Consider the following 27332-nt stretch of genomic DNA (forward strand, 5'->3'; position numbering starts at 1 on the left):
TGGCGGCGCCGCTGCTCACTGACAGCCGCGGCGCCCGCGCTCCGCGCTCGCCGGCCCCCTCCGGAACCTACCAACTCCTCCCCCCCCACCCCCCGCCTTTTTGTCCCGCGGCGCTCCGCCGCCATCTCCCCATTCCCCCGGGCTCGGGTTTGCCGGGTGGCTGCGCCTAAGCGGGCACCGACACTACGGTGCTCTGTGTCCCGCTCACGTAGTGAGGCGAAGGGTTTCCGACGCGCCCCCCACCCCTTGCGCGCGGGGAATGGTACGCGCCGAGCCCTGGGCCGCTGCCCGGCACTGGGGGCGGGTGGGGGAAGCCCCGGGGAAGGTCGGCCGGTGCCTCCGGCTGCGGGGGCGGGCGGGGACCCGTGACCGGGGGAGGGAGCAGCGGGGGCCGGGCGGGGCGAGGGGGGGCCTCGCCAGGCGTGCGCAGCCCGGCGGCTCGGGCTGGACAGGTCAGCGGGGCGGAGGGCAGCAGGCCCGGCGCGGAGCGTGCAGAGCTGCCCGGCCTGATTATGTGCAGAGCGTGTTCCTTCACTCCCTCGGTCTCGTACGCTGCTGAGAGAGGTGTAAACGGAGCGAGGGGCTCGGTGGGGGCCGGGAGGCGTTCATTTAGAGAGGGAATTTGAAACGGTGCTCCACAGCCCTCATTCCGTGGAAGAGAGGGTTGGTGTCGCGCTCTATTTGACAGGCCGCCTCCAAACTCTCGCCCAGCTTTTTATTTTTAATCTCCCCTAAGTCAGGATGCCGCAGTTTGACAGCCGTGAGTCAGTGTGAATCCAAGCTCTCCTCCTGTGTGGGCTGTTGGAAAGGAGGTCCCAGCCGCAGATGCTTCGAGGCTGAGGCAGCAGCAGCGGCACTTTCGCTTCAAGACCGTGAGGGTGACACGGGGATGTCTGCAACAGGCTGAGCAATGCGGCTGCGGCAGGTTGTCCCTGCGCCTCAGTGAAAACAGGACGGAGAGGAAAATATGAAAGGTGATGGGATTTGGAGGCTTTCTTGGCGTAATTATGTTTTGCATCTGTTTCAGTCAGGCATAAAGCATACTGACTACCTACGGGACAATGGAAGTTATGAAATGGAATAAAGCTACTATTGTCCCATGAATCTTGAGCGGATTTGAGGCTGACGTGTCCATTAAAGGCCACCATTGTGTCTCCCAGAAAGTACATAACACAGATAACAGATGTAGCATTGCTGCTGATTTCATTATAGAGCATATACACATACTATGAGAAAATAAGATACATAGTCTTTCTTAATAGTAACAGAGTCAGTCTTTTTGTTTGATAAAATTGTATAAATTTAATCTACATAAATTGAGCAAGCAAAACATGTAGATGTGGTGCTTAGGGACATGGTTTAGTGGTGGACCTGGCAGTATCATGTTAATGGTTGGATTCAGTGGTCTTAGAGGCTTTTTCCAGCATTAAGGATTTTGTGGTTCTATGAAGCAATGCTTCATTCTTGGAGAAAAGTGAACCAAGAATTTGTTTTTCTTAAATGCCAAGCTCAGATATCAGGAAAGAGGAAGAAGAGACAACTGCATTAGAAAATAAATGCAGTGGATTGCTTTCAAGCCAGAGGCCAAAAAACCTTCTGGAGATGCTCCTTCAAAAGAGAATGCTTTTCTGCATCATCCTGTGCAAAAATCTGAGTGGATTGTGGTTTTGGTTTTGTGGGTTTTGAGTGTTTTTTTTTCAGAACCAGAAACAAAGATTGTAGAAAGATCTCTCTTCAAGTGTTTTTACTGGTAAAACAAAATGCCTGGAAACAACATGCATTGCTCATTCAGTTTTAAGAAATACTCAGTGTAGGTCAGTCAGCCGTGAGCAGTCTTTGCCAATGCAAGTTACTTTCTGCAAGAAACAGCTTTTAGTTTTCTGTTGAGATTCCACTGAAGCCTGAAGCAGTCATTTAGGAGACTCAACATTAACTATCTGTCATCTACCTATCTATCTATCTATCTATCTATCTATCTATCTATCTATCTATCTATCTATCTATCTATGTCTGTGTGTATATATAAACCTCCCAGCATATATAAGGCCCTTTTGTGAAAAAGGATCTTGGGTGATGGTGCTGATTTGCAATTTGTAGCAGCTATACTACTGTTAAAAGACCACAGTGAAACTGTGAAACTCACTAGAAATCTATATACATGCCATTGAGCATGTGTTTCCCCCCAAATTACTGCAATGCTGATGACAAATAGGATTGCCACTTAAATCCACATTTGGATTACTTTTTATGTCTAAATTTGAGGTTGTTGGCTGTAAGATCCCTGGCGAGTCATACTTATTACTGATACCTTCGGGCAGCTGGAAGTGTACCTACTTCAGTACAGAAGATACTAAAACAATGCTGCCAAGTGTTATTTGAAATTCTGAATTTTAACAATGCCAACTATCCACCTCAAAATAGCAGAGTAACCAAATTTCTAGCTTTGTTGTTGAGTACTTTTGTGTACTCTGAGTTATCATGAAAGCTTAGTGTCACAATTTGTTTTTGAAAGAAAAAGCCTTTTTTGAATTTATAGTATATTTGAAAAAAAGGAATAAGTTTATTAAATCTTACCATCACTTAAGAAATTCTCCAGTTTCGCAGTGTTTATTCTACGAAGCCTCAATGGTAAGCTAAACATGTTTAACCATTTAGTTACACAACAGACAGTTCATCCAGATGTCATCCAAATATATGAAACTCAGCTGCTGTATTTCCTAGCAGTCCCCATCCACTTGCAACATTACTCCAGAAGAAGCCCAGTAGCCTCTATCTCTTTTTCCTTCCCCGCTCTGAGATCTGCCAGCAGAACCAACTGGCTCTTGTATTTATTTCTTTCCTTTGGAAAACAAATGTATGAGCTTCATCTCTTCACCTCTTCTGTGGTAAATAGAGCCTATGTCACTCAAGCAGTTTCCATGTCCACACATTACTCTTCTAGTTTTATACAAACAGGTCAGGAAAGGCTTCTGCAGCTTTTTAAGCTGAGAGTATGCTCAGTTTACACTGCGAGTATGCTCTATATTTCAGGAAGCCAATATTTGGTTTTGGATCATCACTTGTTTGGAATATACATGACAGGACTGCAAAACAGAAGAAGCCATCCAGCTTTCCAGCACAGGTGTAAATTAAATAGTATGGCTATATTCTGCTTTAAAGAGTAGATGACACCCTGGATTGAATTTTCTCTTTGATTTCCATGTGTATTTTGAAATATGTGGAAGCTCTGGTGGAACTGATAGCAATTTATTAGCGTTAATTTATTAGCATACACTACCTTTTGGAACAAAAGAAAACAACCCCCTTATTTTTTTAAATATATGCTGAAAAATTGCATATCCATAGAGAAGAACAAGTTATTTCAGATGGAGAAAATGTCTTGTAATGACAGCTGAAGTGTTGAGCTAGTAAAGGAAAATTGTTAAAGGATACCCATTTATTCAAAAGCCAAAATATACTACATCATATTTTGATGGATTTGACTGGGCTGTGATGAACCAGTCTTATCTCACCAGTACATCTCTAATGGCCTTCAGGCTACTTAACCCAACTGAAATCTGTTCTTGCATGTAGTATAAACACCTACTCTATTAGAAAATGTAGAAGTTTCCGTTCTTTCTGATATACCAAATATCTGCTGTAGTAGCCTCCCAGAGTAAGAAATACTCTATTTAAAATGACTGCATGTATAAATGAGGGTAAATGAGATTTGCAGGCTTGAAGTTTTCACAAACTTGACACATATAAAATTTTAATCTAGATTTTTCCAGCAATGCTATTAATGCATATGAAGTGATGCAATTTCTTTTTAAGATATACTGACAAAAAATAGGTGACCAGGTTTCATACAATAGTGTAAGGGAAAATTAACACTGTAACTTCTGCTTTTTTCCCAGAGTTTTCTGGAAAGGATTTCTAGCATATGTCTTTTTCTGCTTCGTAGGATACTGCAGCAACTGGTGGCAGTGCAATTAATCTCACACTCGCATAATATTTCAGCCAATACTTTTTTAGTGTAATACATAAAATACTCTCATACCATGGGGAGTGTCTAATGAATTTTGTATATAGCTACATCTAAAATTCAAAAAGTTCCAGAGAAGCAGCCATTTTAGCTCAGATGAATCTATAATTTACTAGGAGACTGTGTATGGTATTGCTGAAGACAACCAGTGCTGTGCTCAAAAGACTGTAGCATATTCATGCCTTCCTTACTTTTTTTGACCCTGTGAAAGAGTAACACTTCTAGGCTTTGCGTACTGATTTTTAAATCCATTGTACGTTTGTCTAAGGGTAAGCTTCTACTAACTTTTCTATAAGTGGATCAGATTAAGTGCTTTAAAATGGCTTCTTCCTGAAGCTATTGAAATGGTAAAAAGATGTTTTATTTACAAAATTACATGTTAACTCATTGTTAGTTTTCTAAACTTTGGAATTTCTCATATTAGATTTGTTTAATCTTCTCAGATAAATATATCTCCAAAGCAAGTTTATTTAAATAATTTTACTTCCCTTTGCTGATATTTCAAGTACTCCCGGTGGAATTCCTGAAGTTCCCTGGGTGGTTTAACAGAAAAAAAAGAATCTTTTGTTTGCTCAAATGTTACATCTGTGACGTTTTTATTATAGAATATGCTTGATCTGTACAAGGCAGTGTAAATTTATATTGAGTGTATTCTTTATGATTATGAAAGACAAAATTCTCTTTTCCTTCTGGCAAGACACGTTAATAAAAGAAACCTCAAACCCCTGAAGTGGATATTTAGACATATCGAACATGCCACAAAACACATCACATAATTCAGTCTCCAGGCTGATTGAATGAAGGCATTCCTGTTAGTTTCTCACTAGCAAGAGAAGTAGCAGTGTTTGTAGCGGTGCCTGATTGCATAAACGAACCATAGGAAGGTGAAAGAAACCCAGACAAACAGAAACAAAGCAGATCCAGAGTGTGAGAGGTAGAGGCTACATCCATATATCCTTTTCTTTGTAGACTGAGCTCTACACCTGAGCCTAAATGTCCTTCACTGAAATTTCCTTTAGATTCACATTCAGGGCACTGAAGGAAAAAATACTTCGGGATATATAATTCCATAGCATAAACCCAAACTCACAGTTGCTTGCAATGGAAATCTGCAAGGACACATTCTCTAGTGTGCATCCTGTAACATCATGTGGCAACATCAATCAGCTCACATCAGACATGCTAGTTCCTGAAAAGTCATGATCTCACATGCTTAAAGTCAGTGTACTTCTTTGAATCCACTTCATTATCCTTTTCTGGGAAGAAGGTGGGCATTGTGGGCATCATATCTTTTTTATTTTTACATGTGGAGGGGTGGGAAGTTATTCTTTATCTTTTCCCACAATAGGCTTTCCATAACTCAGTTTGCACACAAGAATGATGGGATGGATATAGAAAGAGAGAGGGGCTATATGAGAAGAGATCTTTGGGGACCTCTACTGTCTTGATTGTGCTGTATGCTTCCTTAGGAGTAGTGACACATGACTTCCAAATCCTCAGCTTTGGAAGCTTTTATTTATCTTTTGAACGGATTTTTTTTTTTTTTTTTTTCAAAGGCATGTAGTGACAGGACAAGGAGAATGGCTTTAATCTGAAGGGGGGTAGGTTTAGATTAGATATTAGGAAGAAATTCTTTGATGTAAGGGTGACAAGGCACTGGAAGAGGTTGTGGACTTCTGTCCCTGGAGGTATTCAGGACCAGGCTGGATGGGGCTTTGATCAATGTGATCTAGTGGAAGGTTTCCTGCCTATGGCAGGTGAGTTGGAACTACATGATCTTTAAAGTTCCTTGGTTTGAGTAATGCCAGTCCTATTACAGTGAGGTTCTGGGCTCAGTAGTAGTGCTAAGAACAGTGCTTAGCCTTTCACAGGAGGTGTTCAATACCATGCAAGGCTGGGCTGAAATGACCATCATCTTGGGTTTCCATGGTCTTAAATCATAAATGTAAGTCCACAGTAGAGACAGTTTCTTACAGGATTGCTGGTACCTAACTGCGGTACCCACAAGACCTTGTATGCTGCAACCGGTTAACAGGAAGAGCAATCATCAAAAGCAGACAGCTAAAGGGGAAGGTGAAAATCAAGTTCTGTGTGACTCTTGATAGTTGCTCACAGCTGTAGAAAATGTGAGGAAATTCATCGCGCCTGAAAAAAACTTAAAAAGCAAGGCAAAGATTTGAACTCTTGCCAGACTACTCGGCTTTCATACTGGGTTCAAGGCTATTGTGGCATTCTGCAGTTATTCCTTGATGTTTATAAAGCTATAACAAACACACAAACACCCATTGCTCAGCAGACAGAAAGTGAAACAGTCGTGCTGGTAGTTTGGGTATAGTACTGTGGTGAGTAGATTTCTCCGCAAGGAGCAAGCACTTTGGCATATAAAAAAAATGGATCAGGGAGAGTGTGGCCAACCACATGGCCTCTTTGTGGCTAATGACAAACACTCAAATAGTAGGTTAAAACCACAGAAGAGAAACAAAATGCAGATATTTAGATTAGATTGATTTCTTCTGTGAGGGGAAATCATATAAGAAAAGGCTAAAAGGGTAATGACTAGTGGCCTACACAGCTCTTAACTACACAGCATGACCATTTAATTCTTCTGTTCAGGAATTACTTTCACTTTAAGAAAATGGTGCAAATTTAAGTTGTATGATTTTACTTTGATAACAATAGCAGAATTCACTGCTGTTTTCCTCCACTGATACTGTCTTTAACACTCTCTGTTTTACAGATATATTATGACACTGTGCATATGGAATAACTGGATGGTGAATGAGGCCCCTGAAGTTTAAACTGAAAACAGCTGGGATATGTTTCTGAAAGCATTGTTAAAATACTTGAATACAATTAGATACATGATTCTGGGAGAACAAGGAGAGACAATAAGGAGAACCTCTGTCAAAATGAATGCTTTCAGTTTTGCAGGCAATCATTTACAAAAAATAATGATAAGAGATATAAATATCTATTGATATAGATACCTAGCTATAGATAGCTAGGAGCTGTGATAGCAGAAATATTCAAATGTGAGAAAAGGGAAGGAAATCATAAACCAAAAATTCATTACCAGTCTGAAATCCACCCATAACAGAATAGATTCTGTTAAATAAAGCAATACAGTGCATGAGTCAGCTCCATGTTTGAGGAGAGCTGTCTCTCTCTCTGTAGTAGTTGGGCAGTACAATGGGGCACTGCCTGTGGTGACCTCCTGCAGTGTAGCAGATTTGAGCTTGGAAACTGATCTCTGTGCCTTTGTGTCTCTTTCTGATTTCACTGCACCCAAATATGAGCGGACAGCCTTATAAGAGAGAGAAAATAGCGTGTAGTGAGGGATTTCTGTGTTAAATATTAACTGATCACTTAGTTGAGAAATTGAAAAACATTTGCAGAGATGCAGGCGGTCTGCCTAATTGTCAGCGGAATGCTTTATGACATTGCTCAGAAGAGATTGAAAATAAAGTCAACTGAAATTGGGCAAGTCATGACTCTAAACATCTGATCTTGCAGATTCTCAGTGCAGCCAGCATTTGACAGCCAATTCTCTGAAGGTTATACCGTTTGCTGGGACTCAAGGGAGAGAGTAGGATTCTCCTCTGCAGTAGTGTCTTTCCCAGATCAGGAGGACACTTACTAGATGATCACCCAAAAACTAAAAAAATTAAACTTCCTCTGTTTTCCAGTGTCACTTTTGGAGACAACTGCATGCCAAGGAGGATGAGTTGTGATTGCAGCACTGAGGACTGGAGTCAGGAAATAGTTGTGGATAGGGAAGATAGGAGCAATGGAACATTGTACAAAACAAAGGAAGAGAAAGGAGTTAAAATAATGGATAAAGTGTCTTTAACTACCAAAGTAGACCTCTCTTAAGACATCAGGAAGCTCATGCTTTCTAGCAGACTTGTGGGCAAAGATCTGGTATTTGACACTGGGGTGAGTGCTCCTAGTCCTTGGTTAACAGCCTCAGCTCTTGGGCTGTGGGTAACAACTGAATGTCTGACAACTCTGATAAAAGGTAAGGTTTGAAACTCAGGGGTATCAGGATACTCATGATGTTTACGGCACACTTCAGCAAGTGATTCCAGGAGAATGTTAATCCATCAGTAAAACAATAACTTTGACATTAAAAATATCAGACGATTTAGATTTAAATCTAATAGTTTTAATGAAAACTGAAAATAACCTGCATGATGGATTTTTTTTAATCTTTGGTTCTAGAATGCCTTTAAAATCTAGGAAGTTTTACTGTAAAGGTTACAGAGTCAGTTTGTCATGAGTTGAAAGTCACAGCATCCTGGCTGCCTGTTGAACCTTACAGGCTTTAATGCACACATGAAGCACTGCCCAGTTTAGACTTTGATCAAAAACCACTTTTCCCAACTTCCCAAAGAAGTCTTGTTTTCATACTGCTTTTGTGAAAACTTTCTTTTGACGTATTCCACATCCTTCAGTAAAAAGAAAAGCTCAGAAAGAAATCCTGGACATGCTGAACATGACAGTTCTTTTTGCTATTGACCTTAGGATTGCAAGCATACCACCCAGATTTTTTTTTCCCAGTAGTTTTAAACCCATCCTGTTACTATCTAGTCAGTAGAACAAACCAGTGCAAAATAATGTTATGCCATAAATCAATATTATTCCTCAGTGATGTAACCCATTGCCTTATCAATTTCCTTTCTATCTTCTCTAGATCAAGGTAATGTGGCACAATTAAAAAAGATGAAAAGCAGAAGGGCATTATTGTGTAATCTTTAAAAGAATGCCATTCCTAAATGAAGAATATAGTTATGTCTAGTCTTTGTTGGATGCACACGACATGGTATTTTATATAATAAAGTCTGTCTTCAGCATTCACTTAGCTCTGCAGTATCACAGTGAAGAGAGCTATAAGACTGCCTAGATAGAAAGGCAGCCACAATACATTTAAAAAAGAAGATTCTGACATATTTTGTTTCAGGAACTTTTGAACAGCCGGTGTAAGAAATTAAAACATCCCTCTCTCAGTTTAACAGTACCCATTTGTTCACACACACTTTATCTAGCCTATACCTAGTTGCCCAGAGGTAATATTTACCATTATAGAACAACATTATTTTGATATATCTCTTTGATAGACTGATCTTTTGTGTTGATGTATTTGTAAGCATTTACAATGAGTATTCTCTTTTATGTAGGTGATAAATACAGACAAATCTGGGGAATGAGACCATTGCTAGTATACCCAAAACCTTGCAGCACTGGGCCCTTATGAAATATTCTAACCATGTGTATTTATGAAATAGTTTTTTTTAAGGGTGTACTCAGCTTTGCATGACCTTTAAACAAAACAATGTCCTTGTGCTGGGTTCATTGCAAAATGAAAACATGCAGCATGGTAGGAGTCTCTGAAAAGCTTTGACAGAGCTTCTAATACAGCGTGAGTGAATGTATTATGACAGATGTCCATTCCTTGTGTTAGAGAGGTGAGAATTCATGTTTAATCTTTGAGATGTTTGACATGTCAAAAAATATCTGTCTATCTAGGTAATCAACAGTGTAACAAATTATTTCAATCATTCTTCTTTCCCTTTTTATTTATGTATCTTCACACTATAAGAATTATGCTCTATTTCTATTTTTCAGAAATATAACGTTACTAATAAATTTCTGTATGTATGTCCTCTATTACTTTATTTATATCTTCATAAGCCAGAATAATGCCACATATACTGAAATAAAGGCAGTGGAATGAAATCAAATGAAATGACCATCAACTAACAAGTGGAATGTTAGAAAGGTGTGCAAGGAACCAGGTATATATCTTCCATTAGTCCAAAGTAATGTCTGTTATCTGACTGGATGACTTCACAGAAACAAGATATTCATAACTGTTATTTACTGAGTGCTTAGGACAAGTGGCTGTACTCTATGTACCTGTCCCCAGGTGTAGCAAGTTATCTGCTCTAAATCTGAATTTAGCTGAGTATGTCAGTTTAACATAAGAGATCTTAGAGGTAAATATGGGATTAATATTTCTGTACAGATGGCATCACTCAAGGGTGGAAGCACAGCAGAGTTCTTGGCACTGAAGCTTAAAATGTCAAGCATTATCTGTGTCTATGCTTATGATAACTCTTCCCCAGAACTCAGAAATTGTATATTTTATGATGGTGTTGGGAATATGTAAGATGCTTTCTAATCCTCTGCAGACATCCAGCTAAATTCCTGATCAAATTTCTGTGTGACATGAGATCTATTTTCTTCTGTAGTACAAATGTGTACTTTTCCAGCAGGATCTCTAAAAGCTCTTCTGGACATTAATGGTCCTCACTGAGTCTGCAGAGGCTTTTTACCATGAGCAAAGAAATAGGATTTTTTGTAAATCATCAGCAAGGAAGTATTTATTTTTGTTTTGTGGATTTGGGTTTTTTTTTACCATGAGCTAGGAAATGGTTTTTTTACCATGATGTAGGAAGTGAATCTTTTTTGACAGGAAGCAGTTACAAACTTCTGCAAGTAGGTTTTCCTCATCTTCTGCAGTGTTTTTCCATATAAGATCTGAAAAGGTCACAAAACTTGTAAAGCACATATTGTGCATTATACCTGCAGGACATGCTCTACATCAAAATTTCATTGATACTTTCCCATCATCTATGTTGAAGGGCTTCTGTGTTGGAGAAATCACTAAGACTGTAGCTGCAGTACCTCAGTGCAACATCTCACTCAAAGTCAGGGCATAATGGCATTACAAGGTCTGCAACAGCTGCTGCAGAGATATATCCGTGACTCATCTGAAATCCTACTATGAATAAAGCACTAATCCAGCATCATAACCTATTCTGCTGGCCAGAGAAAAATGCTAAATTTAAAGAAATCTATAATAGAATTCAAATGTAGTGGAAGGGTTGGTAAGATTTCAAAAAAGTCAAAAAACTCTAACTATTATCCCAAAAAAGGAAAATTGAAGGGGAAACGAAAAAAACATCTCAAAGTCTTCCATTTCTCTTTTAGTTCTCTAGAGATAGCAGCATCTATTTAGACACCAGGAGACTAATCTAATGTTTATCTGAGAGAAAAGGATCATAAAATGAAGACTGCCAAGTAAAATTACTATTACATCAGATGTTTGGAAATTAAAGCAGATGATTATTCAGGTTTTGAAAACCAGAACAATATTCACCATGTGTCTAGTTTAACTAGTTCATCTAATGTCAGCTGCAAAACCTCCATCAGCTTCCACAATACCTGTTTATATCTTGTTTCTCTTACCAAACTGATTTGATTTTGACTGTCAGTTTTCCCTGTAGTGCTCTGGAATAACTGAATTCAGTGTTATTGAAAGTAAAGTTCAGCATTAATAGAACGGAATGCAGTTTATACAATGTCTCAATTTTAATAAGCTTATTTTTGGCTTTAAGACCCACTGAGATGGTGATCTATTTATATCTCAGCAATATCAGGCACAGCTGCAGTGTGCTTAGGACCCAGAGAACTGAGTGATTCTGAACCCAAATGGAACTCTTTGGAGAGCTGATTTAAGGGGAAAGAATAGTTTGCCAAGGAAAAATAGCAGAAAACCAGGAAAGAAAATGTGTTTTTGCTAAACTGGAGCTTTTCTGGGAAAAAAGTAAAGATGCTTCACCCTCTGTTGTGGAAGAGCAGCATGTGTTCAATTGACAGTGTTCCTAGTTTACTAATTGTTTTCTTCAGTAAGCTAGAAGACAAAGATGAATTTAACTCCAGATAATGCCTCTTGTTTCCTGCAGTGATTTCCACAATTTTCTCTTTACCAGTAAAATGTAGCTGATAATACCTTTTGGAAACAATTATAAAGTTCTTAGTTTAGAACAAATGAATAGCATTGCTCACTTTTCATTCTTCTCTATTAAAGGAGCAAATATAGAAAACTAAGTAAAACATGTTTTAAAAATAACAACCTATAAAATTTTGTGTTATTTTACAGTCACGCTAAGCATTTCCTTCGTATTTATGGAGAATCATTTTAGTTATGGAGATGACTTGAGTCTAATGATTGGCAATGTTGCATGATTACTCAGCATGTAGAAATCAAGCACAAACTGCAACAGGTGTGTAAATCAAAGGAATGACTCAGCATTCAGCACATAACCTTTGCCTTACTTTCCCTTCCCAGAGGAAATGTGGCAGTGAAAAGAAATTGATTCCTTTTCCCCACAGGGAAGGAGCAGAGGGGAACAGAGACCTGTTCAGGTTCCTGCAGGTCCTCCACCTTTCTCTCAGTTCTCGTGTGTGTAGCCAGCAGTCTTACACCCAGAACTACTGTTCTTACTGCCTTCCTCTTCCCAGTGAGAATTGCCTGTTGCCACCTGAAATAAAAATGTAACCTCTGCTACAAAGGCCATACTGAGGTGTCAAATATATGATGACAGGCCACGTGTGGAAGGCAAAGATAGATGCAGGGCCCATCTAAAGAGGAAGCTGAAGAGTTTTGCATGGTACAAGTGTGTTGGTCAGTGCAAAGCTCCTCTGCTTCAAGAAATGTTGCTTGGTCTCAAGGATGAGACAGGTGCTTCGAAAGCTGGATTCCTGTTGTAATGCCTGAAGAGTCAAGATAAAACCAAGGAGACACATACACTATTGGATTCTTGTTGACTGCACGAGAACATTATCTTTACTTGGCTTTGTGATTAAATCATTCTGGGGATGGGGATGCTGTCGCTGAAAAAGCACCTGTTATAAACTACATTTGAAAGGTAATAAAATTGATATTATCAGTTGAAGTCACTGCCTTTACACACACAGTTGAGAGTAAAAGAATCAGTCCTGAGCTTAAACACAATCTCTGAGCCAACCAACACTTTTAGCATGCTTTTTTTCTGTCAAATGAGAGTTTGATTTTAGTCCTGTGCATGAAAATCCTCTACATCTATGGAAGACAAATGTCCAATTTTAATCCTGCACTATTTTTGAAGATAATACAGGCTGAAAAAAAAAAAAAAAAGAAAAATATTAGCCGACAACAGCAGCGTATGTTCCATATGTAATGAGAGCACAGAATGAAAAAAGCCCTTGTGAGTGGTCATTTATGAAACTGAAGTAACACATTCATTCATAATGTAAAGGGGAGTACTGGCAATCCCATGATATGCTGGTAATCACTTTCACAAAGATTAGTATAGGAAACTCATTCATTCCCAATTCTGCAGCACTTATGAATTATTCAGTTAATCCTGTTTGAGGAGATAAATGTTGGATGCTATAGGAGCACATGGTATGGTATTTAGTAATTTATTTTGATGTTTGAGAGGCTTCAAATTTGCTTTTCCAGAATGCCAATTATTATTGCTTTAGTTCCTGTACTTTGCTTCTTACCACTGAGTTTACAAGAACCTCCATGTATTTCTAATTGACAAGTCTTCTGAAATGAATCAATTAAAAAGAGTTTGATGTTTTAAAAAGTTATTGTAGAAATTCTATCTCAGATATTAACAGCATTTGTCAGCCACAAATAAACACAGCTTATCTGGACTCTTTTCACGCCTTGGAACACTTTCATTAGGTTTTAAAATTTTTTAATCTAGGTTTTATGTTGAGAGTGATGTAAAGTTCAAACTGATATATGTTTACAAATTGGTAAAAATCAATAAAATTTGATGAAAAGTCTGGCAAAGTACTGAATGAATACTCATTATTTGTTTGGATGAAGAAAGTTTGACTGATTTTAAAATGCTTGCTGGATTACCAAGCAGTGCCTCATGGCACAGGTTACTGCTACCTTGTGCACTGTCTCAGGGCTGTAGTCCTGAGACTCAGTGCATTGGACATTCTTTTTAAAACAGTCCATGTATTTTATAGAATACCCCTTTCAATTCTTATTTCACCATGAAATGCATAGTATATTGGTTCAAAGCCAATATTTATATGTTTAAAGTGAAGATGTCACTGCTCTGTTGAGTGCTTTTCTTACTAAAATTGTGCCTTGATTACAGCGGGGGCAAAAGGGATTCAGTGAACAGCTCATACTACATGGTTGAAATGAGAGATGCCCTTTACCTCATGCAATTTTTTCTTTTGCAGTCCTTTATCTCTGCAGCAGACAGTTGAGTGGCCAAACAGCAATGCTATGACACTGGGAGCTCCTCCATTCCCCTGCTGCGGTGCAACCGTGCTGTCTCTGGCAGCCACAGCCAGCCAAGCAAATACAGTTGTTAGCTGCGTGCTAGGATCAAGAGTTAGCTGCTAACAAAAAGACCAGTAGTTTTCCTAAGCACTTGCCTTCTAAGAAAAAATCTGGCCTTTCCTCCCTCATAGAAACATCTCTCATTCTCAGCGTGTGCTTAATCTGTCATCGTCTTCTTGAAAAAAATGTGAGGATTGTTTGACCTGACATAAATCCTGTCTCTGGAAGAGCAAGGCGAGTTGGCTGAAAGAGTCCCTGTCAAAAATGTTTTTCTGATAGCATCACAATACGAATGCACCTGATTATTCTGAAAATACATGGGAGAGCATGTGTATCAGGAAGGTGCTTGATAATTCTGCCACAGATTTAACCATATAGGAGTATCCAGTATCTGAATGACAATCCATCTGAACATAAGTGAAAAAATAGTTTATGTGCATGAATCAGTTCATAAGAGGTGGCTAGTGTATTAATAGCAGACCAGTTTCTCCATGGTCCTTTGCTCTGGGTAGCTGCAGGGCTTCTTAATTTCCGCCCTGGGAACCACTACACATCCACCCCAGCAGTCCTTGCCTCACCAAGCCTCCCTAGCCCCATTTCCAGACTCACATCTTTCTTCCTGAGAGCTTCTTATGTCTCAGAAAGGGCAAAGACTGAATCCTCAAAACAGAATATAAAATGGCTTTTGTGCATATGGGACACATGACAGATACAGGCCCATATTTTTTAATGAAAACAAAGAAGGAAATAATCTCAGATAATTTGGTGTGCCCATGTCCCAGGTATGTTAATTATTAGAGGCAAAAGACAAAAAGAAGTGCAGCTTCAAATAAAGTACTACTTTCATATTTTGGTACTACTTTCATATACAAAATATACTGGTATATTTTGTAAGAGTGGTATATTATGTAAGAATTGGTGCAGATACAGCTGTGTTGCTATAATTGTATGTTATTCTCTGGAAATTCTTATTTCTGTGGAGAAGAGGAAGGGAATGATGGATGCTTTAATGCAGTGATAGTTTTCCATTTTTTGTTTATGAGTAGGCCTTGAATTCTCCTCCCGGGGTTTACATCATTATATTTCTACTTGACCTGAATTTTCCGTGACATACTTTGATTTTGTGACACCATTAAGTTTATTTGGCAATGGAGTTTTTTCATCCTAATAACTCGTCTGTTTTATTTTCACAGAATGAGACGGAGACTAGAAAGAAAAAAAAAAGTAACCATAAATGTCCTAATACTTTCATAATGTTTTATTTCATTTAGCCTAGCAACTCCATTGTGAAGTATGCTGGTGAGCAGTGTTGGACCTGGCTGGAAAAAGATCCAAGTTACCAGTTATGTGTCACATTAACAAAACTGCTTTAAGCATGTAAGAATCCAGGACTGCACAGGATCCATGTAGGTCAAACTTTGTTTTCTATAGAAGAACTGAAATGTTCTTAGGCTTTTTCCTACTTGATTTTTTTTCCCCCCATCAGAACACCAACATCTTGATGAATGTGTGATTTTTACAGAAATGCATTGCTTCGGTTACCTTTCCTTGTGTTTTTCTCGCATCCCTGAACAATACCAGATGCAGCCCCTGTATTAAACATTTTTAACAAGGTGTTGATCATGCATTTTCTAATCTTGCCTAATTTTTATTTATCTCTGTTTTCTCTTTTTATCTGCTGTAGTTTGGTGGTTAAGTTTAATTAACTCACCTTGTGGAAAACTTCTCAAATTATTTCTGCTAGCAGGGATAATAATTCATCCAGATAAGTTGTCTTTTGTAAATTAGAAGATAGTAAAGATATTTACTTCTCACTGAATGGTAAAAGATATGTTGGTTTCTTCCTCTGTCATGCTGGGCCACATGTTCCAACTTAATGAGAACTCCTATCTTCTTTTCTTAAAAAAAAAAAATTTTTTTCACCCCTTTTCCTGGAACAGAGGGGGAAAACTGGTCAAATAACTGAATTGTTTTGCTTGGGCTGTTGATCCTGCTTCCTTTTCGGAGGACACATTTGAAATTTATATAATGTTGTATCATTTTTTTTCTTATTTCTTGTATTTTATATGGGAAACTTTTCTTTGCTCTGAAAAAATATTTTATTGTTCATCAGTTTCTGCTTTCTTGAAATATAGTTATACACTATACCAAATGGGAAAGAAAAAAGAAAAGAGGCAATGGTAACTGGAAAATGTAAGCCTCCATCTAGAAATTCAGGATCAGCCTGAGCAGTAGTGATTTTGCCTTATCTCCTGGCTTTGCCTACTTGGCTCCTTTATGACCTGAGACACTAAGACAGTAGGATAGCATGCATCCGTATCCCAAACATAATGGTAGTAGCCATAGCACTGAAATTCTGTTCTACTTTAAACTTTTTCTTTTAAACCAGCTACTAAATGGCCTTAGAAAAGCAATGTCCAGAGAGGACTGGGAATCTGATTGCGTCAAATTAACTGATCAAACTTTGCACTCAGCAGTTCCAGTTTGAAACATTTTCTTCTTCCTTTCACCCCCTTCCCCCCTTCCTGCCCCCAATTTACTCCTTCTTGCACTTATTTTAGCATTTCAAAACCTTAGAGCATCCATCATAAACAAGTATGGATAGAGACTGTAGAAGCTAAATTTGAAATTTCCTCCCCTTTCTTTTTAAAAAATACTTTTTTTTACACTCCTGCTCTTTAAAGTGTCTAGCAAATAATTATTTCACTGTCTTGAGTTTCAAAAGGGATTAGGATATTATCTAAATTCTATTGTACTTTGTTCTATGAAGAGATACTGCAATTTATAGTTTAATTGGGCAAATGGCAGTATAGGGAAAAGAAAAAATAGGATAAATAGGATTAAGCTGGTTTTGTAATGGCTTATATGTCAAGAGAGGAATGTAATATTAGACTTACTCTTCTACTTTTGGCTTCCTAGTTTCTAAAAATACAGAAAACTCTCCTGACAATTTGACAAAGAATTGCAGTTACTTTTAAATGCCACCCTTGAAAATATGTGAATGGATTTTTTGATGCCTTTTTTTTTGTTTTAGCTTTTTGCATTAGGAAAAGTCTTGCTACAGAGCACTGCTTTCACAGATAAATAGTAAGCATATATGATACAGAAGGTGTTCTGGTGATCTTGCTAATGCTCAGTGGAAGAGGAAGAAAGCAGAAGCAGACACAGTGCATTGCCCAGGCTCCCCTGGGATTAGAAAAGAAACATTTCACTCAGTGTTACAACAGCAGATTCCTAGTCCCTGATTATAGAAGTGTTGAGCCTTCTTCATTCTTTAGGGCTTATTTCATTTTCAGGGAGAGTGGTGGAATTTGGCTTTGGTGTCCAAACTGCCATCAAGATCTGTGTATCATATGCAACGCTGGACATGTCTCCACAGTGCAGATAATTTTAATGATTCTATTCTCTTGCGTTAAATCAGCACAAGTGTGACTGTCCACCTAGAAAATTAGAATATATTTATATATATATATATATATATATATATATATTAGGCCTTTGTAGCCATCTTCCAGATGAAGTGACTACTACAGATGTACAAGCTGTGGTGACTAACCCATGACTCTCCTCACTAGAGTCTGTTTCTCTGATAGATCTGCATAGGGAACAGGGGAAAACCTATTTGGAGCTGTTTTGTCTGTACTATCACTTCCTTAAAGTCTTTTCAGTATCCCAAATGCAGCAGCATGGTTACAGATAATTTTTTTTAACTCAGATCAATTTATTAGTTCTGGTTCACTTAAATGATTCTTTACATTTGGAAGATGGCAAATCTGCTTCAACTGGTTCTCGAGGGAATAATAAATCTGTGTAACAATGATAACTAGAAAACTGGAAGAATTTTTGGTTTTGTGCCACTCACTTTTTTTTGGAAAAGCCTTTTTCCTTGCTGTTTGCCTTCTGGTTTTGCTGCACTCTAATAAGCACAGAGACCTTGATGTTCTAGGAGCAGGATCTTAATCACTAAGAAATTTAGGATTACACAGCTTGGGTTCATAGTGACACCACTTCTGAGCCAGCATAAGGTCTATGACATTCAATTCAACAGTTAAATTTCAAAACAGTAGAATCATCTGTGTAATTTTTCTACTTTATTCAATAAGCACAATTGCTATAAATTCTTTCTTCTATATAGCTTTAACTTTCTAGACTAGCTGTTTCGTTCTAACCACCCAGTCATTCATTATACTAACCATCACAGTCATACTTCCTCTGTCTCCCTGTCCCTGAAGAGACTTATATCTAAACATTAAATTAATGTTAAGTGAGGAATAATTTGAAATGTCTAGGAAATTAAATTTTAAACACTGGTCTAAGTTATTCCCTCTATGTCAGACATTACCCACATTACTTAGAGCAATTCTGTGCGATCTCACATCATGTAACCACCAGATTACTGGTTTGAATGCATGATCATTCAAGACAGGATGATGGGAGAAACAATAATGCCTCTTAGTGGTTTTTTTAATTTGTCAGCTCCCCAGCCAACATGAAAAAGAGTCTGTACTCCACATTGCAGAAAGACACAGACTGATAAGGATCTGTAGTCAGCCTTCTGTTACGGTCTGTGGTATTCCAGCTACCTCTTTTCAACCCATCCACAGTCAGTGTGCAACTTTAGGCCTAATATTGTTTGATTTTATGTACTTGTTTTACTCATAGATATTATTAATTATACAACTGTAGACCTAATTTCTGGAGAAAAGATCAAAAATGAAACAAAGCTCCCCATAACAGGTAGTGCTGGAGGCTGATAGGGGGGAAAAAATCTAGCAAGCCTTATATTACTGCAACAGCTGTGTTATATGTTACTGTGTTACAGCAATGTCATTGCCATACTAACCTGCGCTTCATTACTCAGATAAATTTTTTTTCCTTCTTAGAGTATTGCTGCACCATTTCATGTAAATAGGGGTGTACTTTTCCAGAGCAGCTGCTGTTAAAATCTCACCTTGTTTTACCTTTGTGTAACAACAAGGTAACAGTAAGGTAAAGATTTAGGGTTCTCTTATGTTTCTCCTCCTGTTATTTCTTTGGGAAGAGAATTTATGATCGCAATGTTATGGCTGTGGGTGTGTTGAAGGGAGAGGATTTGATCTGGACGAAGGGCAGGGAAAGGCACCACCATTGGCCGGACCCAGATGTAAAGTGTGGCCTTTCATACAACTTGGAAGGAACACCTGAGCAAAAGAGTTGGCATGCTTTCCTTCAGTTAGACTACTTATTTATTTTAGCTGTTTAGGATAGCAATTTTTCATTTGTGTTTGGCAGCACAAAGTTAGAGCTAGATTTTACCAGAGGAAAATGAGTACCCTGAGTACCAAGTGCAAAGAAATCGTACCAATCAATGAGTGTCACTGTGAAGGAACGTGTCACCTTGATAAGGTAACGTGCAATAACATCCACCACTCTAGTTTGATAAGATTTTATTTCCAGGTTGATTGTCTGGTTTTAGACTAAAGGTCATCCCAGGCTGTCAAACAATGATTTTAGACCTTTAAACATAGCTATGTCCTGAATGAGGTCTGCTCTTTAGTTTATAAGTTACATTTCCACTTTTGTCTCAGTTTATTTCCATAACTCTAATCACACTGAGACAGCCTGTGCCTGCAGGGGTCTACAAAAAGACCAGGATCTGGGAATTTTTGTATCTGCAGAGTGTAAGCTCCCTTAGATGTCTAAATAAATTAATAAATGACAGAAGGCTGACTACTTTAAATCATCATGTTTTTTCTTTTTTCCTGTATTTCCTAGGTCAACAGAAGGAATCAGAAAATATTATGAGATGTAAACAATTCCAAGACTTTCTGAAGAGTCAGGTCTACAGGTTGACATATGCTATATACTCTGGAAAGCTGACCTTGGACAAACATTTTGTTAGCCTGCAGCAAATCTAACAACTGCATTGCTGTAAACTGAGTTTGCTTCTTGAAAAATCATCTTTTGCAATTTCTAGCCATACTTGTTTAATGTAGAGGCTGTCCAGGGCGGGCTCCTTTTGCTCTGCTGGTGTTCAGAAACATGCACTATGAGGTAGCTTAGAGAAAGCTTTAACTCTTCACTTTCAGTTACACCTGTCTTTTAAGAAGCTAGTCATAAATTTTGTGGGGTTTTTATGATTCAGACTTTCAACAAACTCTACATGTGATTGAGAGCAGTTTACTTTCAAAATATTGTGAGAAGCAGAACTTCTCCTCAGATTGCATCCTAAAGATTTGGACTTCAGCCCTGGGCACAAACTTCCTGGTACAGTTCAGAAGCAAAAGGGCACACAAGGAATTGTGCAAACCCAGCATCCTTGAGTACTGGTGGCTGTGAACTCCTGATGAACAAAATAAAAGAGTACTGTGATGTATTTGGTAAATGCTTTTTACCAAACAGTGGCAAGGATGAGAATATTAAATTGTAATGCTACTCAAGTGTTAGCAAAAGAGAGACTTTATGAGGTGTGCGCTACTTTGCAGATGGGGTAAATGTTGAGGGAGCTTTTATTTTCTCCCTAAATTTTCTTTAATATGTATATAGCAAAAAAGGAGGGAAGGAGAAAAAACATGATATTCATTTTCAGCAGCTGCATAGAAAAAATCTGGTCACTGACATTCAGAGGAAATCTATGGTGTAGGCCCTATATTAATATGGATATAGTTAGTTCAGTACTGACAAAGATCATTCACACAGAAAGAAGTTTTGTAATTTCAGAGTGTGGACTGCATTCAAAGAAACTGCATAACCTCTTCTATTCCGGTCTCAAGCGAATGGCTTTTCTCTTTTTTGCAATTGAGTACCTCCCCTTGATAACTACAAGATGTTATTAGGTGCAGTAACATAAGAAAAGAATGTGTTTATATTTTAACTTTTTTTTGGGGGGGGGGAAATTAAAATTATTGTGTACTTAAAGACACACATTTAATTTCCTTCTCTCTTTTCCTCTGCTGTATCCCCTTATTCTTAACAGCTAAAAGATAAAGGAATTAATATCTTACTAACTAGTTCTCTGCAGCTTGTTAATCTCTGTGATAAGGAACTTCATGAAGAAAACAATGTTTCTTTTTTGCCTGTTGATCACTGTATTGACTGAGCTTAGGAAAATTTAATGACCATTTTGGAAAAATTAACATAGGTAATTTCATTATCAATGTAAGTCATTAATTACATTCTGCTCACTTAAATTTCAGTGAGTTCATTTGGGCTGCTAACCATATTTGTCATTTACATGTCTAATTTAAGTGAGAGCTTTATGTGTTGCATTGCATGATAAACCACTTCTCTGTTTCTGCTAAGATACAGTAAAACACTTCAGAGCAGCACCTTACTCCTCCTGTATATTGCTTCAGAGAGGACTGCCTTTCCCTGTGGGTTTTCAGTGTCTGGAAAACACTCAGAAAAACATGGGGAAAAAAAGAAACATTACACCACTTTCTACAAAAAATACCTTTCCCAATTCACATCCCCATTCCTTTCCAAGATGTTTTTAGGTCAGAGAATGCTATTTAAAAGTGAAATCTCTCTTTCACCCATGGCTCAAGCAAATGAGCTGTTTGCAGGGAATCTGCTGGAAATTGCAGTAGAGGAAGAAATGTTCCCATAAAACTACAAAACAAGCGCAGTCCCAGAATAACAATGAGCTCTGTGAAGCCCTTTCTTAGCTTCCAGAATTGCTTGCTTTCCTATACTAGTCTACTGCAAGACCTGTGTATGCCATGTGCCATCTTGCACCCAAGACATGATATCTGTGTAGTTAAAAAGAGCCCTTCCTTGATAGTGACAGCTAAATTTCACTCCGAAATAATGAAGCAGAAGTTTTTAATATAGCTATATTCCGTTCATTAACTATCCATCATCCATCCATCTGCAGAATCCTAACAGCAGCTTATGGCTCTGTGGTTTCTGGGGAGAAAACAAATACATCACGTAGGGGGAATAAAGTGCTTTTCTCTGGTTATCATTCCACTCCAGGCTTTTGTGTCGCAGATTGTCTGGCAGACTCTCACAATTGTTTCCTCCTGCAGCTTCTGGAAATGATCTCTGCACTAAAGAGAAATATGCTCACAGCAGAGATGGGTTTTATTCGTGGTATTCTTTTATATTTTTTCCATTTTACCATTAAACTGATTTTTAGCTCTCAATCTCTTTCATGTGTATGAACATAATTTCTGTTGAGATTTGTACCATGCTCTAGGTAACTGTTGATTTGCCTGAAATCTATGTCCTATTAATGTATTCATATTGTTGGGGTTTTTTTGATAAGCACACTAGATCTGAATCACCCCACTGCACTGAACAAATTACAGTGCACTTCAGTAGTGCAAATCTGGGTGCCCATGAGGAACTGCAGGAGTGCATGGAACAGGTCCTAAAGAGGTGGCTCTGATGCAAAGGTGCCTGTACAGCTGAAACTAATACTGCCTGAATGGACTTTCCTGCTTGGTACATTAGACTTTATCACTTCAGGCTACCATGAAATCTACTATTTGAGGTGGGTTATGAAAGAAAAGCATACAACAGAACTGCTTTTGACTTCGAGTCTGATTATCTATCCAATGAAAGGGAACAGCAGGCATTTGGATATGAGCTAGTTGGGTGGTTAGAGAGTGCTTTTTCCCCCTCCCCCAGTCCTCCTCCTTGGTAGCTAAAGCAGTGGCAGCTCATTCTCCTGAGGCAGCTTGCCTAGTGCTGGGCTGCAGGGCGGCCAGCTGGCTTCTTCCTCCTGCCTGGCTACTGTGCCACCTCGAAGGCACACCAAGTCCCCACCTGCCACGCAAGGCCTGAGGGTTGACTGCTGGACTGTGAATTGCCAGAAATCTGACTGATTCAAATGGATATCACTAAAAATAGGCCTTTTTTCTTCCCCCCTAACCAATGTAACTGCAGAACATGTTTCCTTGAGAGCTGGGGAAGAGCACATTGAGCCTGACACCTGATGAAGTGGTTAGTCTCTGCCTACCACCCTTTATTTAATGAAAAACATCGCATGTGGAAGGTAGCATTGCTAGCTGTTTTCCTAGCAATGCCTCCAATAACTCAGAATGAAGATGTTCAAAAATGAGCATTTCCTGCCTCTCCATCACTTCCAACTCCACCACAGAACATGTTTATTTTTTCACTTACTTTTCTCAGTGATTTCAGTTGCTTCCTGTGTATGTGGCATTATGTCTGTGCTTGTGATTCATTACATTGCTTATGGGTGTTTAGAGTCTGGAAGCCTCCTGTAAAACATGATTTGTAAATACATCCTCCATGTGAGGGAGGGAGGAAGAGAGGAGCGGAGGAAGAGAGGACTCTAGCATTTCACTGCCTGCTGCAAGTGTGGAGGTAGGAAATAAAAAGTCTGTCCAAAGAAAGCTGTTCTTTATTGAAAGAGCTTAAAATGGAGGTTTAAAATTAAGAGGAATGGCAAATTATATATACACATGCATTTAACAGTAAGGTTACTAATTGTTTTGTTTTAAATTATAGATGCAAACCCAATCCTCCCCATATTTTGAGAGGGAGCAAGAGCCAGATGTTCTGAGAATTGCCCAGGCTCTTCCCCTCAGCACTTCTGCCCATTCTAGACCATCAGTCAGTGTTTCTCTCTGCTCCAAGCGTGTAAGCAGAATTTGACAACTAAATGCTTTGAGAAATTAAATGTCCCATGTGACATGTGATGGGAAATACAGAACCAGTCTTTAATCTAGTATTATATAACTGACTTTGCAATTTATCTGTATGCTTTTTCCTGCATATTTCTTAGATTTAACCAGTCCAAGAACAGAGGGAACCAATGCTGCTGTAGAGGAATCATATTGACTATATTAATATGGCAGGGTCAATCAATAGTATTAAGTATTTTAGTTCCAATACACAAATCTCTTGACTCCATCACTGGGTGAGATAAATTGTCTTTCTGTTCTCAGAGCAGCCATATGAATGAGGACAAGATGAGCTTCTGCTAGCACTGAAAGGGTGGGGAACCTGGTGATCTCTGTCTCCATCAGGGTGTGAAACAGAGTGCTGTCTGGTGCAAGCCCAAGGCTGTCATCCTTGCTTCCCCTTTGCCCTCTCCCTCCCTCAAGTGCAGATTCTTTCTATCTCACCCCAATACTGTCTCCTCCTTCTCTGCTTTGAGGTACCAATTTCTTTTCAAATGGTTAGAACTAACCTCTTTTTCTAGCTGATAACAGTTTCACTGAAAAAAAAAAAAAGGAGATCTGAATCTTTCTGTACTCAAACACTGCAATTTCCATTATCCAGGTCTTTTTTCCATGGCCACACAGATCCATTCACTTGATCAGCTGCAGCACCTTACAAGGGCTGGGAAAAACAGTGGTAAGGAGATTCCTGTTTAGTTAATTAACTGTTTTGGTAATGTGGAAAAAGCAATATATTCCCCTCCTCCATCAACTCTGCTTTCTGACACAACAGTGTACTTTTTGCCTGCAATGATTCTAATGAAACTCAGCCTGAGGCAGAGAACCTCACATAGAAAATTTTAGTCCAAGTAGTTAGGCAGAGACAACCAAAATAGGATCTTTCAATGGAAGCTGTCAGAAGACTGGCAATAGGTGATATTACCAGCTTTGTCTACTGCTGTGTATATCCAGCCTTCCTGTGCTATGCTCACTGGGGCAAGCTCAGAGGACAGGAAGGCTCAAACGAGGGGATTTGAGTCTTTCCCCACAAGTTGCCTACAGCTATTCAGCTGTGTTCCATTTTATCAGCATCTGTGGCAGGATGTAGCATAATGAATGCATGAGTATTATTAAACAATTAGCCAGGTGACGTTTTTGGACTTTTATATTCCCCTCTAGTGAATGTGTAACACTCACACATTAGTAAGTGATTGAGTTTTCTGCTCGGTCCCAGACCATAAGTAATTATGTGCCATTTTAAAACAGCCAATGGAACAATATAAAATGCATAAATGACAATGGAAGAAAGTAGAGAAAGACAAACAATTCTCAGGAAGACAAAAAACCCCTCATACTCATGACCTGCACAAGCTTATGCTTAGAAAATACTAATGTAGCATAATAGATGGAAAATCCATCAATACTCAAAAGGAAAAAATTACTATCCTTTTATTTCAAACCAAAAAGAAAACTCTAATGTTTTTTACGGATATAAAAATTATTCCAAATATCTTACACAAGTCGTTCAGAGGTTAACCACATAAATTGTCGTGGCCAAGCTTCAAGTAAGATGGCCTTTACAGTCTCCCACCTTTTAGACAAACAAATACAATTTGTAATCTAGTCCATCAGACCATCTCAGCCCTTCTTCTTTGTTAGAGGGGAGCTTTATCCCAGAACACCCATTTCCCTCCCCCAAAATACTCACAGTTAGGAAAATGATGCTTGTTTGCTGATTTGGGACTGAATCAGAACAGCCATCTTGCCTTCTACAAACCATTTGAGTCCTTGCCATGTTAGACTAAGTAGACTAAATGTACTACTAATAGTAATAAGCGTAAACAACTAAGTAGTGCATTGCTCTAAGAGTGAGTGCTTTTTACGCTTCCCTGTTTGATAGTGGCGGAGAGAGATGGAAGCCAGTTCCATCAAAAAATCCACACGCAGTTAAAACCAATAACAATAGCAGCAACAATGAGAAGAAATATAGCTGGGCTTGTCTTTTACCACCTCCTCCAGACTGATCTGTTTTTCTGGGGGATTGCATGTTGGTGAGAACATCCTGCAAAATGACTGGGTGACCAAGTTTGGAGCTGGCTTCCCGCCAAGTCTCCAAGACCCAGTGAAAGCCTTTTCCCTCCCTTCCCCTTTGGGCAAAGGAAAAAAAACCCTATAGAAGCTGAAAGAAACCAAAACCAACGGAATTATACCAATATATATATATATTTACATATATCACAGTTATATACAGTGAGAATACTATGTACAACCCCCAAAAAGGGAAAGGGGAAAAGGAAGAGGGAAAAAGGGACAAAAAGGGACAAAACCAAAATGGATATGCACAATCGAAACCTGGGAACTAGCAAAATAAAGAACTAGCAAAATGAAATCTCAATACTTCCCTTGAGAAGACAGACTCATGCCACGCCACCAGACCGCTTCCCGGATCGGAAAGAGAAACAACAGGCCTGACTAGGCCTCACTCCCACCCGAGCAGAGCTGGCCGCACGGAACCTGTTGCCTCCAGACCGCCCTGGAAGAGAGGAGAGGAAGAGGTCTCTCTCTCCGTCTTATTTATACCTCTGTTTACGTGAAGGGATAGGGTGGAATACTTCCTTGGTTACCAGGAAGGAAGACCTAAGACTCAAAACCATTACACTGAGACTATCTAGAAGTGATCTGGGACTCCATCATCCTTTTCCAGTGACCTAAAGCTAGCTCTTCCAAAAACAGCTCTTGGAGATGTGCCAACAGAAGACTCAGGAGCTTACCAATTTCGTACAACAGCTGGACTGATGCTGGAGTCCTGAGGGGGAAAGAAGAGCAAAGCTTCCCTGGTTGGTTGAGGCTGTGGGAGATGCTCTTTTCCAGCTGTATCTCTTCTCCTTTCCTGGGCTGCCTGGGTTCTGATGGATTTTCTTTGCACACCTGTACACAGGGGATGAAAGGTCCCAAGCCACTTTCAGCTAACACAGAACAGGCTTAGCTGAAATAGTCTCGGATAAACTTCAAGGTGGAGTTTTTTAACCCTGACTGGAGGAGGCTCCGTGTAATTGATCTGTAAAATAGAATGAATCCTGAGAACATTTCAATGTGGAGACAATATTTAGCTGGCAATCTAGTTACTGTTTCAGTGCCCCTGGTGGGAGGAAGATTGGCATTTGCCTTGCTGTTCTTGCTCTATGTGTCCATTCCCTCCTGTGCACTGCTTAAAGTAATTTTTCAAGCAACACTAAGCCAGACTCCTGGAAACTAATCCTTGATGGATGATGTAATTTGAATGATGGATTCCTTTATCTCCTTCTAGAGTAGAGGCACCTTAGCTGTTCTTCCTTCAGATATTTTACAACCAGCAGTAACAATAAAAGAAAGAAAGAAGGAAAATACCTTGAAAACTAGTCACGTTTTTCCTATTGCTATGGAAAGTAAATGTTTTTTTTTTACACATCAGTGTGTGCTATTATACTTTATTATGGAACTCTTATAATGAAGAGCTTTATGTAGCTTACGTAACCTCCTTTAAATTGTTGCAGGAATGGTAAGTCTACACTATGAA

At 39.0% G+C, this 27332-nt stretch overlaps 1 long non-coding RNA gene across 1 annotated transcript; it reads left to right on the plus strand.

Moving 5' to 3' along the window:
• The first annotated feature begins 11918 nt into the window (after positions 1–11918).
• Positions 11919–12765, plus strand: LOC113988727. The gene is made up of 2 exons (XR_005564898.1): positions 11919–12093; positions 12203–12765. It is a non-coding gene; the product is annotated as an uncharacterized LOC113988727 (long non-coding RNA).
• The last annotated feature ends 14567 nt before the right edge of the window (positions 12766–27332 follow it).

The sequence above is a fragment of the Pipra filicauda genome, unplaced genomic scaffold (genome assembly GCF_003945595.2).
Source record: "Pipra filicauda isolate LSUMZ 115617 unplaced genomic scaffold, ASM394559v2 scaffold116_size3395265_pilon, whole genome shotgun sequence".
NCBI lineage: Eukaryota > Metazoa > Chordata > Aves > Passeriformes > Pipridae > Pipra > Pipra filicauda.